Source organism: Solanum dulcamara, chromosome 6 (genome assembly GCF_947179165.1).
Source record: "Solanum dulcamara chromosome 6, daSolDulc1.2, whole genome shotgun sequence".
Lineage (NCBI taxonomy): Eukaryota > Viridiplantae > Streptophyta > Magnoliopsida > Solanales > Solanaceae > Solanum > Solanum dulcamara.
In genome coordinates this window covers 32,824,624-32,845,477 of record NC_077242.1, presented here as the reverse complement: position 1 = coordinate 32,845,477, position 20,854 = coordinate 32,824,624, and the positions used below count along the sequence as shown (strand labels likewise).

Here is a 20,854-nt window from a genome sequence, read left to right as displayed (position 1 = left end):
CAACATAGCGGGGAATTAGCTTGCCTTTCTTGCCCAAATGCATTACACCCTTCATGGGTGAAATTTTCAAGTAAACCCAATCATTAACCTCAAATTCAAGTTCCCTTCTCCTCATATTCAAATAGGACTTTTATTGGCTTTGGACCGTTTTTAATTTTTCTCTAATGAGTCTAATCTTCTCCATAGCCTCAAATACCAACTCGGGTCCTACCAAAACAACTTCTCCTACTTCGAACCAACTCATAGGGGACCTACACAGCCTTCCATACACACCTCAAATGGAGCCATCTCAATGCTAGAGTGATAACTGTTATTATAAACAAACTCTATCAATGACAAATGATCATCACAATTTCTTTTAAAATCAATCACACATGCTTTAAACATATCCTCTAATGTCTGAATGGTATGCTCAGCCTTACCATCCATTTGTAGGTGAAAAGTTGTAATAAGCTTCACTTGACTACGAAGACCTTTTTTGAAATATCTCCAAAACTGAGATGTAAACTAAGCACATCTATCTGAAATGATAGAGAATGGAACACCATGAAGCTTAACCAACTCTCAGATATATAATATAGCATAGTCCTAGGCTGAATATGAAGTCTTAATAGGAAAAGAATGAGTCGATTAGTCATTCGATCAACAATCACCCAAATGGAATTATGTTGCCTACGAGTACAAGGCAAACCTGTAACGAAGTCCACATTCAAGGCTTCCTACTTCAAAGTTGGAATCTCAATGTCTTAAGCGAAACCTCCTAGTTTTTTATGCTCAACTATCACTTGTTGACAATTAGGAAACCTAGAAATGAATTTTCCAATATTCTTTTTCATGTCATTCCACCAATACATTTCCCTCAAGTCTCGATACATCTTTGTGGAACTGGGACAAATAGAATACCTCTAACTATGAGCTTTGAACAATATCATATCTTTCAATCCATCAATATTTAAAACACACAATCGACCTTGATATCTGAAAACACCATTTGCCCCTTGGGAGAAAGGCTTAATGGCTTTTTCGGCAACTGTTTTCTTCAATTCAGCCAAAGTGAGATTACTATCTTGCTTTTCCTTTACATCCACCACAAGAGATGATTCGAAATCATTCTGTATAATAACACCCCCATCTTCGGAATCAACCAATCAACACCCAAATGGGTTAATCTATGCACATCCTAAACTAACTATTTCTTCTCATCCTCAACATGGGAAGCAATATTCATGGATAACCTACTAAGACCGTCAGTAATCACATTTGCCTTACCCGGATGGTATAGCACACTCATGTCATAATCCTTCAACATCTCAAGCCATCTTCTTTGTCGAAAGTTCAAGTCCTTTTGAGTGAACACATATTGCAAATTCTTATGATCGATGAAAACATCCATATAAACACCATAGAGAGAGTGTCTCCACAACTTTAAACCAAATACCACCGCCACAAACTCTAAGTCGTGAGTTGGGTAATTCTTCTCATGTTTCTTGATTTGCCTTGAAGCATAAGCTATCACTTTACCATTTTTTATTAGCATACAACCAATACCAACTCGTGAAGCATCACAACACACAACGAACCCATCAGAATTTTGGTAAAGTCAACACCAGAGAGGAGGTAAGCCTATCCTTCAGCTCTTGGAATCTTTTTTCATATGCCACGGACCATTGGAATTTCACCTTCTTTTGAGTCAAAGTAGTCAAAGGCGATGCAATGGAAGTAAACCTTCTATAAATCTTCTATAATAACCGGCTAAGCCTAAGAAACTCCAAATATCATAAGGAGTGAATGGTCTAGGGAAATTCTTAACCTCCTCGATCTTCTATGGATCAACCATAATTCTTTCTCCAGAAAAAATATGACCAAGAAAAGCAACTGACCTTAACCAAAATTCAGACTTACTAAACTTTGCATACAATTGACGATCCTTGAAAATTTGTAATACAATCCTCAAATAATCGGCATGCTCTTCTTTACTTCAAGAATAGATAAAAATATCATCAATGAAGATAATCACAAACATAACCAAGTATTGCTTGAAAATATGATTCATCAAATCCATGAAGATAGAGAGAGCATTAGTCAACCCAAATTACATGACTAAGAATTCAAAATGAACATACCGTGTTCGAAATGCCATCTTGGGAATATCACACTCTCTTTTCCTTAGTTGATGATAACCAAAACGGAGATCAATCTTTGAAAAGTAACTTGACCCTTGCAATTGTCAAACAAATCATCTAAACTCAGAATTGGATACTTTTTCTTTACGATGACCTTATTCAATTGCAGGTAATCTATATAGATTCGGAGTGACCCACCCTTCTTCCTAACAAACAACACGGAAGCACTCCATGGTGAAATACTTGGCCTTAAGAAACCCTTATCTAATTAATCCTTCAATTGCTCTTTCAACTCCTTAAGTTCCACCGGAGCCATGCGATAAGAAAGAATAGAAATAGTTTGAGTATCGGGAAGGAGATCTATGCCAAAGTCAATTTCCCTTTTGGGAGGAACACAGGGCAAATCATCAGGAAACACATAAGGAAAATTATTAACTATAGCGACTAACTTGGACTATGTGATAGATGCACCCTTTGGAAATCATTTTCTAGGCCTTAAGACATGATATGGATCAACCATCGGGTTCTGCAATCAATGGATGCATAAGAGGAATGTAACTAATCCATATCAAGAATAATATCAAAATCGATCATTTCTAGTTCAACAAGATCATAAGGAATAACTTTATGCAAGACCGAAATAGGAAAATTTCTATAAACTCTCTTGGCTAACACCAAATCACCAACGAGAGTATAAACTATAAAAGGTTCTAACAACACTTCGGGGCACACATCAAATATCATAGCAAGGCAGGGAGTAACAAAAGATAAGTTGGCACATGTATGAAGCAATGCATAGACATCATAGTGAAAGACCCATAACATACCAGTAACAACATCGGGAGTCTCCTCTTCCTCTTCTCTACCATGAAGTATATAGAACTGATTGTTGCATGACCACCCTTTGGTTGAGCTTAGGCACCTAGTTACACTTGGTCTCCTTGGGTTACTTGCCCTTACGGGTGACCTTCTCTACCTTTCTTGAAACCATGAGGGCACTCGAATTTCCTATGACCCATCTTTCCACATCCATAGCAAGCACCCATTCCCATCAAACATTCCCCTTCATGATTCTTCCACAATTTTGAACAGTTGGGAAATGAAGAGATACTAGCATTTACACCTCCTTCTTGAACCTTAGGGTATGGCACCCTATCATTATCAAACTTCTATCCCGAACCTTGTCCTTGTTGAGAACGGTTATTTCTACCACCAGTCCTAGCATTAGAGAACTCACCTTCCTACTGGGCCCTCTTACAATCTTTCATCCTTATTTCCTTGATTTTCCCTTTTTCAATTTATTCGGCAAATATCATGAGCCGAGTTATGTCCATTTTTTTAACAAGCATAGAGGTACGACATTCCTTAGCAACCAAATTTGATACCCTCGATATGAATTGGATCATGCGAGCATGTGGATCGGCAACCAATGAAGGAGCATACTTAGATAGCTTGATGAACTTAAGGGCATAGTCCCTCATACCCATGTTGCCTTGTCGAAGATTGATGAACTCCAACACCTTTTTCTCCCTCACCTTAAGAGGGAAGAAGCAATCAAGGAAAGCAATCAAGGAGGCTTTCCAATCAATAGGACCTTCATCCACTCTCTCTAACTTCCATTGAGTGTACCAAACTTGAGAAACACTCTTGAGATGGTAGACCTCGTTATCCAAAGTCCCTCCAACTCCGCTTTATCATCCAAAGTCACTCCCATAATACTCACTATCTTATAGACCACATCAATGAACTCTTGAGGATCCTCATCAGCCTTTGAACCATGGAATTTAGGAGGGATCATCATTGCAAAGTCCCTCACTCTAGAAGATGGAATGGAGACATTAAGAGGAGTCGCAACCCCTTGGTTGGCCACTACTTAGACTAGCATAGTGATAGTGGTTTGAAACTACGCATTAGTAACTTGGTCGGGTAGGGGACCATTGTCTTGAGAGACCGGAGGAACTTGGTCATCATCAGCATGGACCCCTCTTTGAATAGGTTCTTTTCTTAGAGGCATTTCTGATAATCGCAAAGAAAAATCGTTAGGGAAAGAAAGTCTTAGTGTATACTATATAGCACGACATAGACTATGAAAGAAATGAGGATTTCATAAAATACCTTATAGCCTCCTATTCATAAATGTGATGCGCTTTACATCCATGAATAAGACTCTACTTGACACGGTAAGTTGGACTCCCTAGGACATCCTAAACATTGTATTCTGATACCAAGTTTGTCACAACCCAACCTGGGACCTAATCGTAACATGGCGATCGAAAGCCCGAAGGGCTCCAACCCAAGTCTTTTGCATATCATAAGCATACATAAGGTAAATTAAATGCAGAAATAACATAGGAAGAGTATAAATCATGAATCATAGAAAAGATGTAAAGTTGACTACATAGACTCTACAACATATGTCTAACAATACCTTTACTGCTTGAGACATGCTGGGGCTAAGACATGTCCCTAGATCACCCTCAATCATGAATGAAATAAAAGTCTTTAAAATAAAATAACTCATAACTAGTCCTCGTTAGATGAGGACTCACTAAAACTCCACCGATATAGAAGCTCAACAAGCCAGGTGTAAGAATGTTATCCTCAACCCCTACATAATGAAACAATGTAGGATACAATATTCGTTAGTACGTTTGAATGTTTTAAGTATGAGGGCATGTCATGCAACATAAATCATAGGATGCAATGATCAATTGACGTATATGATAAAAGAGAATAGGTAAAGTCATGAGAAATCCAAAATGATCAAAGCATTTAAAAGACATATTGAGACCATAAGAGAAAATAAGGAAAGTATACATATATGTGGGATAGAACCGTAACCGACAATAAGACCATGTGAGTTATAATATGGGATTTCGATCTCTCCCCATACAATGGAAGAAAGAGGAATTTTTTTGCCAAGGTAGACTCTACCCCACTAGGTGGGCCATGTACATATGCTATATGTGGATTTACTAGCTAGGCCACTAAGGTGAATCCTACGGTGGAACATAGTTATGAGACAAGAGACTATATATAAGGACCCCGTAAGTCGAGCCCCCACCTGAAGTCATCATTTGGTGCTAAGTCAAATCCCATTTAATACATAACATAGTAATCATATTTATTATATATCATAACTTTTTCATAAACTTCATGACTCATAGATTAGCTCATTTTCATGTCATACTTGTAATGTGAGTATAAGTCTTTCAACATCTCAATATTATACGTGCATAATTCATGTCATTAGGTTCCTAGGTCACCAATTAAGGATCGTAAGTTACCTTTCTTCATAAATTTCATGGAATTCATAGCTTTAACATAATTATAATTCATGACCATAATTCATACTTGAATTTAGAGTAAAACTCATATACATAGTCAATTTGGATGAAATCACAAGAATACTTGAAATCGTTGAATTTTATAATCATACTTCATGTAAACCATAATTGAAAATAGCTTCATGAAGAGGCATTCATAATTCAACTTCAAATTGTGCAATTAATGTAGAAACATACTTATAACGATCATCTATAATGATTAAAAACATAATTGAAACAAGCCAATGCAATTCATCAAACTAGGGTTACAAACCCAATTGAAATTAATGAGATTTCGAATAGAAAACCTTGGGACTCCATGTGTGAAAGGAATCCATGGATCAATCTCCACATACTTTGAATAAATTTGAACTTGAAATTGAAAAAGGAGACTTGTTCTTGAAGAAACCCTAGACAAAAAATGATGAAGAAAATGAACTCTTGAAGGAACCTTGGGAGAGAAGTCTTAAAAGTTATCTTAGAGTTTATGAGGGAAAAGAATGTATTTAGGAGTATTTTGGACAGTTAAATAATGAATCTATTCCCAAAAACGTTTACATACATTAATGAAAGAATAGAGAATGACTGAAATACCTTTCATTTAACTAAAACTAGGATCCATCACGAGTCATCATCACGGACCGTCAAAGGCACCACAATCTGTGCACTACTAGAAATTGAGCCTATGGCAACATATTTTTTAGCAACGAACTGCAAACTATTCCTATAGAGTATCTATTGCAATAGTTCAAACCATTGCCAAAAGGTTCGGATGTTATTGCTACGATTTAGCCATAAAACTGTTGCAACTTTATTAAAAGCGTTGCTATAGAATCACCTATAGCAACGATTATTTAAACCGTCACGTAAAGCCCTCTATGGCAACGGGTGTATGAAAAAAATTAGGCATTGGAACGGTTATTTACTCCCTCCACAATTTTCCTCGTTTATTTTCATAGACCGCCAATGAAAATAAAGGAATCCATTTCTCAATTTTAGACATTTTCTTTTCTTTTCTTTAACAAAAACAACAACCTAGTTCTCACGTCTCTCTTTAGACAAACCTAGTTAGGGATGAGCATAAAATACCGAAAACCGAATTACCGAATCGAATTGGCTATTTCGGTATTTCGATATTCGATATTCGATAATTCGATTCGGTATTCGGTACTGAAATATAAAATTCGGTATTTCAATTTCGGTATTTGGTATTTCGGTTTCGGTATTCGGAAAATACCGAATACCAATTTTTTTTTTTTATTAATACAAAAAAATGGGAAAAAAAGAAGAAAAATTACCAAAAAGATAAGAGTTTAGTAAGAGAAAACTATCCCATTTTTTTATTTTCCTTACCATTTTCATTTCAACTTTTCCACATTTACAGCATACTATATGCACACTTTCAAACGCGTACACTATGGATAACATTGTTTTCACTCTTTTTCATCATTTTTATTACATGGTAATATTTTTTTATTCTGTATCTATTCATAAATTATTTTCTCTTTATTTACGATGTATCATTTTTCCTCCGCAGAATGTGGCTTCAGAGCAATTTTGATTTCGATATTTGGTAAGTTAAAATGCATATATTACTTAATTATGGTGTAGTAATAAAAATGTAAGTTAAGATATGTATTCTTTAGGTTAATGTAAATATTAAATGCGGATAAATTTTTATTATACATTAACTATTAAAAAAATATGGTATTATCGAATACCATACCAAATTGAAGTTTGATTTACCGATTATCGAATTACCGAACCGAAGTTTGAAAGTTCGATATTTTATATATACTTTAAATTATCAATTATCAAATTATCGAACACAAACTTTAAAAATATCGAACCAAATGCCGAACTGCCAGCCCTAAACCCATAGTTCAAAGCCCTAAACCTAGTAGTTCAAAGGCACGCTTCTCACTTAGTTCTCTCTTCATCGTTGTAGACGAACCTAGAACCCATCATTTTTCTTCTCTCTTTAGACCAACCCAAGTAGGAATCTTGTAGGAAATGACTAAAGGATAAATATTTTTCATTTTAGCAGGTTATTTTGAGATTCTATGATTTGGGGTTTGTTTCTCTATGTGATTTTTGCCAAAGCAGAGAACCTTTGATGTTTTGTTCTTCAATCTCTTCTTTTATCTTTAATCTTTGAGGTTTATTTTTATATATTTCTTCAGATGGATAAATTTGACCTAAATTGTTAAAGGGTTTTCCCGTTTGAGTATTGGTACTGTGTGGGTCTAAAAATTTTTGCTGAAATTGTTGGATTTCCTGTTGCATGAGCTAAATTTGTGGGTCTTAATTTATTGCTAAATCTATGGGTCTTAATTTCTTTTTAGCTTGATTTGTGTGACCAAATTTTTGTTGGTAGCTATGGTGAAATTTTGTTTCTGACTATATATTTGTTGTTGTTGATGTTGGATATTTTGTGTGGGTAAAAATTTACTTAGGTCTTATTCTGTAAGTAGCTATTGTGAAATTTATTGCTACTATAAGGGTCTAATAAATCTGTTTCTTCTGACTTTAGTTTCTCAATTCAGGAAACTCCAGCAACCTACACTTTCAGCAAGGTCTTCATCCCTAAAGCTTCCTCTAGTTGCATATATTCATCAAACAGAGAACAAACTTCACATTACTTATCTCCATTGAAGGTATTTATTATGTTATTTTAAAGTTTTTACAGTTTCTTATCTCCATCAAATTTAGAACAAACTCATAATAGCCCATTTTGATTTGTCTTGAAATTTTCTTACATTGGTTGCCTCAGTTCATTTGTGTATTATATTGGGACTCTGAAAAATTCAAGGTTAGATATAAACTATGACCAATTTTACTTATCTTTTGTTGTATTATCCAACTTGTTACTTTTTTTAGAATACCATTGGACCTTCTTAGAGTGGGCTGGTTCACAAAATGGCTTTTGTTCACTTCCTGACCTTCTAAATGTTTGACATGTTATTGCTTCTTGCCTTCCTGGAGTTATTTGATAAAGAAACTCCTACTGGTGGTTTACCTTCGTATTGTAACCTTGACTTTAGATGATATTTCGTGCTCAATTTTTCATGGCTCATAAATATCACCCCTTCTAACTGAAAACTATAATTAGCTAGTGTTTGATCTAAATTTGGGCATTTTAGTTTTCTTAGCTACATGGATTAGATGTTTTAGGATGTATATATGTTTTTATTTGAGACTCATTGGCATGATAAGTAGTTATGGATTTGAGCTTCATTGTTCTTGCCCTTGCTTCTATTGAAGTGGATCTTTTCAAGATTGAACCTGGTACAACTGTTATTGTGAAATGGCGTGGCAAACCTATTTTCGTGGTTCAGATTGGTTTGGGGGTTATTATGGTATGCACCCATCTTGGGTGCATTCCTTTGCTAAATTCTGGTGGTTGGTTTTACCCCTGCCATGGCTCTAAGAGCTAGCGCAACTCTTATTTTGCATCAGTTACACAATCGTTGCAATAGATCGTTGAATCTAAAAGGACAATTGTTAAAATAAACCGTGGTATCATCTCAACAACTATTGCTACAGAGGTTCTATGGCAACAGAGTTTTATAGTCGTCGCAATGGAGGACTTATGGCAATTGTTAATTTATGAAAAAATATTGTACTTGCAATTTATGTCCCAAAAATATATTTCCCTCCAATAATTTAGAGTACCTAAGAAATTTTTTCATTCCAATTAATTAAAAAAGTAATAAAAGAAACTCTTTTAGAATTTTTTCAAAATCCAAAGGTCATCTTCGTTAGTGAAGAGAACCAAATCCTCTAAAAGAGAAACGAGCTTTGACGGTGAACTATACGACGAGCTCCTATGAAGACAATCTTTTTCACCGGAGTTCTTCTACGATCTCAAAGTTTTTTCAGTGGTCTTCTATGATAGCGTTCTTCTGTCATGGTTGTCTTCACAACAAACTTTTGCACCTCCAGTGGTATGACTTTTAAGTTTCTGTCTATTTCATGATTTCTAAGTCCCCATTGTCTCTAATTTGTAGTGCATGTATTATTTTTCAAAATCAGAAATTCCATTGAAGGGTTTTTAAAAAATCTTAAAGAATAACAAATGGGTTTGTCTGATAACTAATGGGTATGTCTGAAATCTATGTTATTTGTTCTAATTGGGGCATCATGTTTAATTGCTGATGTTAGTCTCCTATTTGTTGACGTTCTTTGTTGATTCTTTAAAGAATAGATCTATTTTCAGCAAGTTGGAAGAACTCCTATTTGTTCTAACTAGGGTTTTTGATTCTTCATATAAAATCTGATATGTGGTTCATTTCTTTTCTTTCTTAAAAATATAAAAAAGCTTACAAGAGTAGTGATTTCATTCGTGAGACTAATAATTGTAAACATTTGTGTTTTGGCTACCTCGGCTTAATGTAAGATAGATTTACTACACTATATATTATAGTTCAAAAATCAATATATAGTCCTTTTGTTTGATTTCCTTAAGTTATTTCTTTTATTAAAGTTTAAAACTCATGGAGTTCACTAATTGCTTACAAGTTTGATTTGCTAGGATGAGACTTAAGTGATTGAAGGTTTCATATCTCTATTTGGGGTGTTCGTGTTTAATTGATTTGATTTAATTTAATGAGTATCGATTTACTGATTATGTGCTTTTAAAAGTTTATATTCTTGGCCCATCAGAAGTTTTCAGATAATTGTTGTTGTCCCTTGTTGACTGAAGAGCTAAGTTTGGTCCGCATCTCATCTCCAAAGCCGATGAACAGTCATCGGAATTGCCGAAAAGTTGCCAAGAAAGCCACCGCCTGTTGTTCCTCAGTCGCTGGTAAGTTCCCAACTTTGTCTTCTTGTTCAAGCATCTTTTCATCTTGTTCTTCTCATTTTCCTCTCTCTTTAGCTTGTGCAACAAAATGTACTGGATTTTGAACACCAAATGCTTGGCATTTTGTTTCCAGATTTGACAATCTGATGGTTGTTAATTGTTGTTGATGTAATTGGTAAAATGTGTTGACTGTGGATCTTGTTGCAACAATAAAAAATATGACTATCATGTGACGTATGATATACTCCCTATTCTCATATCCCTGTCTCTAGTTATTTAATTGGTCTTGATTGTTAGATTTGGGATCTGATGTTTGTCTATGTTGAGTAGCTTTCTTGCATGACTGTTTAAATCCTTGAAGTAAATTAAATACTAGTCTGCCTGAATTTTTCAGAGCTAAGATAGCTATATAGTCAGCTAGCTTATTCCCTTCTCTATATACATGTTGGATTTGAACCTTGCATAGCTGTGATATGTACCATATATCCTCTATTGTCACAACAATGTTCTAGGGTACTTCCCATACCATAGTTAGGACCATAAGGAGCATTAGTGAGTCTCTTTCCAGACAAATGTGATTTAAACCAACTGTTACACAGTGAACAATTGCTTCCTTTATTGCAGTAGCTTCAGCCTCTATGTTTGTCCCTTCCTGAATTTCCTCTCCTTGGGCATAAACAAGGTCTCCTTCTTGATTTCTCAAGCAGAAACCATAAGAACATCTTCCTGGATTGCCTTCTGTGTTCTATGTTTCTTATCTTTTTTTCTACAGATAGTAAAATATGTAACTAAATGTATAAATAGCATTTATTTGTCCAATTATCTATTAAATATATGTTATGTAACTAAATTTCACTTATCTAATGACCTTAATCAGATCATTTACAATCATGATTTTGTTATAAACAATAAGGTAAAAGAATATCTTGAAACTTTGAAAGATTAAGTCTCTTGATACTGCTTGTACTCATGAATTTGTTGGCTTTAATATTTTTCTCATGTCACGTAGGATATTCAATGGATATTGGAGATAAAGATTGGATGGATCTCCAAAGATCCACCAATAAATATATTCGTGGAGTTAATGATTTTCTTGATAAGGCATTTGAACGAGCTTCCCAAGGAAATGAAATATTATTCCCTTGTAAGAAGTGCTTTAATCGTTATTGGCATTGTCGAAATGTGGTGGAGGATCACTTGATTTGTCATGGGTTTGTTCATGGATACACCAAATGGGCTTTCCATGGAGAAAGATTTTCCTCAAGAAATGCACCACATCCAACCAATGATGATGAAACTTCCGACATGCATGATGATATTGATAAACTACTTCATGATACTTTTAAAAATATAGAAGATGACATGAGGCATGAAGGAGTGAGAGAGGGACCGTCTGAAGATGCAAAAAGATTTTTTAAATTAGTGGAGGAACGGAAACAAGAGTTGTATCCAGGGTGTAAGAATTTTTCTAAGTTGAGTTTCACCATCATATTATACTTTTTTAAATTCCTTCATAGGTTGAGTGATGTAGCCTTTTCAGACTTGTTAGACTTGATAAAAGAGGCATTTCCATTTTCTCAGATACCCGAGTCTTTTTACAAGGCAAAAAAGGTGATGGGGAAGCTTGGAAGGATTTTGATTCCTTGCACCCTGACTTTGCTAATGATGCTCGTAATGTTAGATTGGGTCTTTCAAGCGATGGTTTCAATCCATTCCGAACTATGAGCATTTCCCATAGCACATGGCCATTTATGTTAATGAACTATAATATATCGCCGTGGATTTGCATGGAGTCGGAGTATATAATGTTGTCAATGATTATTCCAGGTCCATCATATCCTAGAAATGATATAGATGTATACTAACAACCACTAATTGCGTAGTTGAAGGAACTATGGAAAGTGGAAGTGAAAACATATGATGTTGAAACTAACCAAACATTTACTATGCGTGCAACGTTATTATGGACAATAAGTGATTTTCCAGCACTAGCTATGCTTTCCGGATGGAGCACCAAGGGAAGATGGGCATGCCCCACTTACAACTATAATAGTTGTTCCCAATATCTCAAACATAGTCATAAGATGTGTTACATGGGTCATAGGGCATTTTTGCCTCGTGATCATCCAACTAGAAGAGATAAGAAATCATTTGATGGAAAAGAGGAGCATAAAGCTGCACCTACTCCCTTATCAGGCGTACAAGTGCTTGAAGATATGCTGAATTCAATAGTGTTTTTGAAAAGAGCCAAAAGAAAAGAAAATGAAAGAATGATGGTTCATGGAAAAAAAATCCATATTTTTGAATTGCCATATTAGGCAACAAACAAATTGAGGCACAATCTTGATGTGATGCACATAGAGAAGAATATTTGTGATAGTTTGATTGGAACTTTATTGGATATACTTGTAAAGTCCAAAGATCACATAAATTTTCAATATGACTACGCAAAGAGCTTCAACCAATAAAAGATTGTGATATTGGAAACATTCATTTGGCTAAAGCTTGTTTCTCCATGAAACCAGAGGAGAAGAAGATATTTTGCACCGTCTTAAAAGATGCCAAATTACCAAAAGGGTGTGCCTCTAATATGTCAAGTCATGTGCAAATTGAAGAGATGAAAGTATCAGGATACAAAAGACATGACGTTCATTTCATAATGCATTACTTGCTCCAGGTCGCAGTAAGGAAAATCTTACCCAAGAATGTGTCTTTGGTCTTGATTAGGTTGGAGAATTTTTTTAAAGCCATATGTAGTGAGGTTATAAGAAGAAGGGATCTTGACAAGATGAAGGCTGAAATCATAGATATAGAATGTGACCTTGAAAAGATTTTTCCTCCATCCTTTTTTGATATAATGACACATTTGCCTATCCATTTAGTAGATGAAATTAAGCCTAGGGGCCCGACTCATTTGCGTTGGATGTATTCTACTGAAAGAAATATGTGTAACTTCAAGGGGCTTGTTCGTAATCGAAAAAATCCAGAAGGATCAATAGTAGAGGGGTTTTCAGCTGTAGAATGTTTGACCTTTTGTTCAAGATACCTTCCTGATGGGGTGAAGACAAGATTCAGTAGGTATCAAACCGAGGATGAGGAGGACATTCAAACAGAGGTAGATGATTTTTCACTTTTATTTCCTAAGACAGGTCATCCAATCGGAAGTAAGAATAAAAGAAAAGGCAAGCCTTTTGACATGGAGAATCAGGAGTGGTTTGAAGCATATATCGATATGCTTTATTCAATACTAGAGATGAACAAGTAGAGACATTCATCAAGTAAGATAAAATAGTCGTTTGATTTTGAACTTCATCTATATGTTGTGATAGTGTCTTTTAAATTTCATTTATAAAAATATATATTGATTAAATTACAATAAGTGCTTGCAGGGAACATAAAGATTTAATTGATAATCGCACCAGAGGAAATGCATGGGTAAAAGCACAAATCCATAGCAGAGAATTTGGCGATTGGTTTAGGGAAAAAGTTAAAAATATTGAAGTGTCTAATCATTTAAAATGGCTAGCTAAAGGGCCTAATTTTGTGGCTAAAAGATATACTGCATATTTCATTAATGGATACCGATTTCATACAAAGACACGGGATGCCCCATGCAAGACTCAAAATAGTGAAGTGGCTTTGTCAGCAACAACAGATAGTTTTGCTAGTGCTAGGGATCAAAATCCTATCGGTGGAATGGTTTTCTATTATGGAATTATTCAGGATATCATTGATATTGATTATTGGGGTTGTTTTAGTGTTGTACTATTCAAATGTGATTGGTTTCGCAACGAAGTCGATGAATATGGTTTGACTTGAGTGTACTTCAACAAAAAATGCAGCACGAATAATCCTTTTGTACTAGCATCTCAAGTGTATATCAAGTTTTTTATGTGGAAGAACCAATTGAGAAAAATATTTATTATGCAAGAAATAAAGTTCCTGTTGAACTATATGATTTGGAGGAAGAGAATTTTCCTAATATTGAAGAAACATTTTGGAGTGAAACTAATGATGATGTTGGTTCATCAGAAAGATTTCTCGATGTTGATGTGAGGTGGTCGAGAGAAGATCTCCCTGTTGATATCATTGATGTACCTTCCCTTACACAACATTCACAGTATGTAACTATGGAAACATCGGAAGAGGAGGATGATTTAGATGATACTGATTGGGATTGGATGGAGGCTGATGATTGTCAAAGGATCTTCCGAACTTGTTTAGATGTATAGTCTTCTTTTTTTTTTAGTGAGTACTAAATTCCCTTTTGAGTTGCTAGAAGTGTTAGCTACATTATGAAATTTGTCTTTTCCGGTCTATTAATGAGCTTATTTTTCAATTTTGTTTTAAATTAGTGCAACTTCAGTAATATGCATGTGCTATGAAGTGTTAGCTATATTATGAAAATTTTCTTTCTAGTCTTACATTTCTTCTTTTGAGATTAGTACTTTTGTTAATTCATTTTTCTCTCTTATTCATTTTCAGTATTTTTCTTTCTACAATTTCTCTGAGGATTCTTCAACTCCACAGTAGACCAACATAACTCCAGGTTCTAGTCTCTTTATTTCTCAGATTCTGAATTGCTGCTCATTTGCTAGTGCAAGATGTTTGATTTATTATTATTTATTGTGTAGTTTTTCTTTACTGTAAAAACATGCTGGGACTATAGCTATATTAGTTATTAAGATTCTCTGTTAATGTCTTTGCTATACTTCTTCATTTTGCATGGATTAAAAACCCCTCCCACCAATCAAGTCAAATATTGTGTAGGACAAGCTATAAATACTATCCATAGATCAAGTTTCTCTATCTCTGTCCAAAGCTGCCCTATGATGTTCTGTCGTTCTTTGGCATTAAGAAACTTAAGTCTTTAAATGTTTTCTGAAATGACCATGGTAGTTCTCATATCTTTCTTTAATTTTTTATGGAATAAGAAAGCAGGTTTGTAGTTGATTTTAGCTTTTACCTTTTCTTCTACCCCTGAACTAGTATTTGGATTATATCTGCTGTACTACTTCCACGTCTTCGAGAGGCAAATCGGTTCGAACAAATATTCTGTTTTCCTGCTGTTCTCTTTTGTGGTCTCTTTATTGCTTGAGGTTCTTGCTCTAAAACTTATTAAAAGTATTGGTCATTTCTACTCATCAGATATGATATTTCCTTTTAGATCTTGTCAGCCTTTCTAGAAGTGATCGTGCGTAGAAATCTATAGTTATGAAGAGGTGAGAGTTTCTTACTTGGTTCTTCACCTTGGTGCTTATCTTATTAACTTTCACTCATTTGAAAGAACTAATAACTGCAAACAGTATCAGAACAATGAGGCTGGTTCATTCCAAAAATTAAAATGCGGTGGCTAACATAGAGAATAGGCTCTTTAGGCTCCTAAACTGGTGGAAGTGGGGCATGAGATGGGGCTAATATGGGATATAAGAAATAGTAATGTTTTTTACTTGTCAAAAAAGAAAAAAAAATAGTAGCTTGCTGCCCAAGAATGTCTTTTTCTGCTAGACTATTGATTTTGACTTAAATAGGCATATCACATATGTTAGGAAAACGTTTTGTGGACTATAAAGTTAACATTCTAACATGAATTTTAATATCTTGGTGTACCTTCCACACTTTTTTAACTTGTTCAGTCTTATGCGAACAAATAACTTTTAACACTTTTTTACACAGATTTAGATAGTCATGAGTCAACAAGAGCCTTCAAATAAATACAAAAAAGCAGAAAACAAGACATATGCTAAACCTGGATCATTACCATTTTTGGCAAATAAAAAAAGACGTTTATTGACAACAAATAAAATTGTTCAAGCTATAGAATCAGAGAAAGGGCATCTGCTAAAATTAATTGAAGAACAACAACCTGTAGCACCACCATCTGAAGCAAATGGGCAATTTGTAGAGAAGCATCCTCTAGAGGAGCGACCTTTAGAGAATCAAGTGCAAATGAATTCTGTCGCTCCAACAAATGAACAACCTGAAGAACAAGGTAACATATAAGCCTAGAAAATTATTGAATTCATCCATGATTTCTATTTTCTTGTATTTTCTTATAGCTGAAGGCCTTCCCACACAAAATAAAAGAGGTAGAACGCAAATGCCTAAAGTACCTGCCCAAAAAGAGCGTAAATTGATCCTACTAAACAGCAAGAATCAACCTGTTGGTCCTACTGATGATGTTGTAACAGAGTTAAGTAGCTTCCTAGGCACATTGGCAAGAACTGCGACCCTTTCCCCTTTGATATACTTTATTGGAGGAGAATGGACACTAAAAAGGATTTATGGGAGTATACCAAGGTTTGAAGTTTTCAATAATTAATTATTTGTTGAAGTATTTTACATTTATTGACTAAGTGAATGACACCAAATTGTAGGAGAAATACATTATTCCTGAAGCTGCAAAAAAATGGACTTTGGTAACAATTCGAGATGCTTGGAGAAGGCATAGAAGTGAGTTAAAGACAAATTATTATGACCTATATGACAATGATGAAGTTCAAATGGCGAAAAATCGGGTCATATTCCAGAATGTCAGTTTAGAGAGCTCCTCAAATATTGGAAGTCTGAGAAATTCAAGGTAAAATGTATTTCAAAATCACAATTTTTTAGCTTATTTTTTTCTTTTCTTTCTTTCGTCTCTCTTCTGCTACGATATTGCAGTAGCTTATTTATTTTTTCTATTGCTTCCTTTCTATCTAATCCCTCTCAAGGTGCTTTTTGAGAATCAATCTTGGTTTTAAATTAGATTTCGTTTCTCAAATACATACAACAGACATAAATTAGAAGTTGTTTCTCAAACTATAGTAACTTGTATACTACAGTTTCAAAAAGCTTGACAGATGTGTCGGTGCATAAGACGAGATTATCCTGTGCTTGAAAATATGCACGTACACATATTTGCGAGCATATTCACCAAGTGAGATTGAAAAAAAATGGTAAAACTCTTTTCTCCAGTTTCTGGGTTTGTGCTTACCTACCTCGATCGGCGAAATCAATCTCTTAAGCATGTTCTCATGTTACAATACTTAGAGCTGGTGATATATATATCATGAAAGGCCTAATACAACAAATGATGGAGAATAAAGGAAAAAGCACATGGCAAACATGTGGGTTTACATCTAAAAACAATGAAAGAAAGCACGGTCCTATTGAACAAACTGATGAACAAACAGAACTATGATTACTGTGCTTTGGAGAAAATAAAATACTACCCATGACTTGGAAGAAAAAGCTATGCAGATGAGGAGAAATAATAGAGAAGTCCACATATACCTTTAGGATAGTAACAAAAAACATAAATTTTGAGAAAGTTCATGTAGCACAGAGGTTTGCTATTTGTTAAACAAATGTAAAAATGATTTTTTTGATCTAAAATTACTGTATTTGGTGATCTAAATCTTCACTGTGAAGCCGTTTTTTGTATCCAACTGAGAAGGGAAAGCATACTATTTAGTTACTGCCTTTATTTTATATTTCCTATAGTGTATACTATTTAGTGAAAGTTCTTGTTTAATTACAACAAAATATAGCGTTCAGCTTACTAGTAGTGAACCATATAGCATTCAATTAACCAGTATCAAAGAGCATGAACCATATAGCCAGTTACAGAGACTTCAGTTTTTAGATGACTGTTCTAATATTCAACTTATCTTACACTGGTTTAGCATTTAAGTTTACCTTTTGGTGTTAGAAATAGGGAACATTGACCTCGTCTAGTACATTTTGTAGCAACCATATGCTTTCAATTAATATTGTTGTTTCATTTATTTGCAGAAAATGTCTGAAACAAATACTGCAAATCGGCAAAAGCTAATGAATCCACACTACTGGCAAACAAAGTTTTGCTTTACTCCGTAATAAATTGATGTGTTCTCTTATTTATTATCAAGTCTTCATATGTGATTTAAGCAATTTTTGATATCCATTTTTATGTGACTAGGAAAAAGATAAGGAAACTATATAACAAAAGGAGATCTTTGTGGCCACAAGAACAAGGAAACCAGAGCGTTTGTACAAAGCTTCGAATGAAAACACAATTAGTAAAATTGTATGAATACTGTCGATTTACAATTTTTTTATTGAGATCAATATTTATTCTAAACTTTAATTTATATGTATGACTGTGACTACTGGATATGCTTTTAGGCTGAAATGGAGGAAGTTGAAGTACAAATAAGTGCAAATGGTCAGTCTGTTGATGCATTTTCAGCCGTCATGGGTGCTGAAGACGTCTCAGACTATATGGAGCGAGGGTTACAAAGACTACTTTAAAAACAAAAATTGACAATTATAGACCAGCTTTAAATGCAACAAATGATGTAGTGCAACAAATGGAAGAAAGGTTGCAAAAAATGGAGAAACAAATGGAGGAACAAAAGAAAACTATGCGACAGGAAGTTTCGGCAGATGTAATTTCACAACTTTAGCAAGCAGTATTAGTTGATCCAAACATACTAGCAGCGTTGTCCGTTCCTTCAACAAGAGAAGCTACTTCTGCACAAACGGTTAATCAAGGTTAGTGTCGCTAATTCTCTATTTACTCCTCCTCCTCCTTCTCCTTCTTCTTCTTCTTCTCTATTCGAACTCTATTTTCTCTTTGTTCAATTTTCTGTTGTGACTCTTTTTTTTCTCTGATTCAGATAAAATCGGTTTGAATCAATACACTTTAGTAGTTGCAAAAGACCTTGATTAACCAGGAGAAAATGAAAAGCTGAATAATAGTGAGTTAGTGGCTTAGTCCAATGGATATGGTTAAATGAAAATGAAAAGCTTGAATGAATACACTTCAGCAGTTTCTTGCCATCTTTGAGGAAAAAATGAAAAGTTTCCTGCCATCAAAAGAAAGGAAATTCTTTTTGATTTTTTATATTAGAAATGGCCTCTGCTGTTGCATTGTATATTATTAGATTTGGTGTTTATGGGTATGCTCATATCATGAATGGATGTTCTACTAACTCTTACATACTTGTAGTCTTGTTACAAATGTCAGATTGTTGAGCACGGGCTTTTTCAGCCTTGTTGTTAGCTATTTACTCTTATGGTGGCCTTGTCGGCCGTTTGGTTAGTTGAGTATTTTCTAGGATCAACCTTGTTGGTTGTGAGTTATTTACTTGCTGCTAATTTTTTGGCATTTAATGTGTCTAGCATGTTGAAAAGGAGCCATCAGAGAAATTAGAAAGAATTGATTGTGTTTTAGTGTTAACTTGCTTCGTCCTCTTTTTTCTTTCTTCCTCTTGCAACCAGATTCAACTATATATATGATCTAACTGCTGTTAGACCAAAAGAAGAATTTAGTGCTCATATTGATTTATTTAGTATTTTCATTAATTGTAGGTGATGAAATTGGAGGGGACAAAAGTAGTACAGAAGACTTGACGTGGGAGATGGATCGTGTTGATGTTAACTTTACCTACGTTCTAGAAATCTTTTAATTTTGAGAATTGAAAACTGTGGTGTGTTTCACCTTTTTTGAATGGTCAAAAAATATGTATATTTTACTTTTATCAATATTACCTAATCAGGATCTTGGATAGTAATTTTGGTAATGAATAGTTTCTTTTGTGGTGATCGATTTATGTGCATTTTATGTTATATAAAATTATTGCTTTCAGTAATACTTATATATCTATTGCAATAGGCTAATATTATTCGTTGTAGTAGCCTAATATTGTTCATTGCAAAAGCTTAATTTCTTGCATCACCGTCCCACCAAAAGGTTAACCAATGGCAATTAATTAATGAGGAAACCGTCATAATAGGGATATCTAAGGAAACTCTTTTATAGACCGTCGGAGTACATCATAGCAATAGATCTATTGTTATGCGATTTGTTGTAGCTGTTGCCTTAACCGTGGCCATAGAGCTACTGCAATGGAAGTATGGCCTATTGCAACGGTAGTTTAAATGTTGCAGTAGGTCAAATTTCTAGTAGTGGTGGTACCATCCGTGGTAAGGGACTTAAGATATTTAAAAGGAAAATTTGGGAGGTTGCCTACCAAGAGACCCACCACAGCCCATGAAGGATACCATGATCCGTGGTGATATTCCGTAAAGGTAGCCTTGGACATGAAATCTCAGGGTTTTCATGGGAAGTTTTAGGACTTCCTCCACGAAGACCTTTACGGTCTATGGAGGTCATCACGGTCCATGAATCGCAGACATGATGTAGGACCTGTAGGAGCAGCGACCACAAAACTAACCACGGTCCATGAATGGCTACACATCCCTTGGTGGTCAAGCGTGGTCCATGCCTTTGGAATCTTTTTGAGGGCCTTAGGGGAGGGGTCACCACAAGAGGGCACCACAGCTTGTGGTGCTCACCACGTCCCGTGGTCCCTTCTCTGTTGGACTGAGGTTCAGGGACTCCACCACGGTGGCACACCATGAGGTGTGGTGACGACCACGACCCGTGATGGACTTTGTGGTCATCACTTGGTGCCAAAAACTGTTTGTTTTAGTAATTTCATCTTTGGTTCCTCGTTTTCCATCTTTCCAACGTTTGGGGTCTTATACATGACTACATCAAACTAATAATTAATAACTGGAAAAAAAAAAGAAATAAAGACTCCAGAGCACCTTTTAATGCAAAGAGGTCTCAC

The 20,854-nt window shown here is 35.0% G+C and overlaps 1 long non-coding RNA gene across 11 annotated transcripts; it reads left to right on the top strand.

Annotated features, from left to right (window-relative positions):
• Positions 1 to 7,329: 7,329 nt before the first annotated feature.
• Positions 7,330 to 19,823, top strand: LOC129893437 (uncharacterized). 11 transcript variants are annotated; one of them, XR_008767439.1, is made up of 13 exons: positions 7,330 to 7,496; positions 7,996 to 8,106; positions 10,115 to 10,256; positions 11,263 to 11,725; positions 11,835 to 13,531; positions 13,643 to 14,501; positions 14,739 to 14,802; positions 15,930 to 16,553; positions 16,631 to 16,833; positions 18,030 to 18,109; positions 18,196 to 18,303; positions 18,402 to 18,770; positions 19,590 to 19,823. It is a non-coding gene; the product is annotated as an uncharacterized LOC129893437 (long non-coding RNA). The 11 variants fall into 11 exon arrangements; XR_008767442.1 differs by having other exon boundaries at positions 11,263 to 13,531; positions 15,930 to 16,245; positions 16,313 to 16,553; XR_008767441.1 differs by having other exon boundaries at positions 10,118 to 10,256; positions 11,263 to 13,531.
• Positions 19,824 to 20,854: the final 1,031 nt, after the last annotated feature.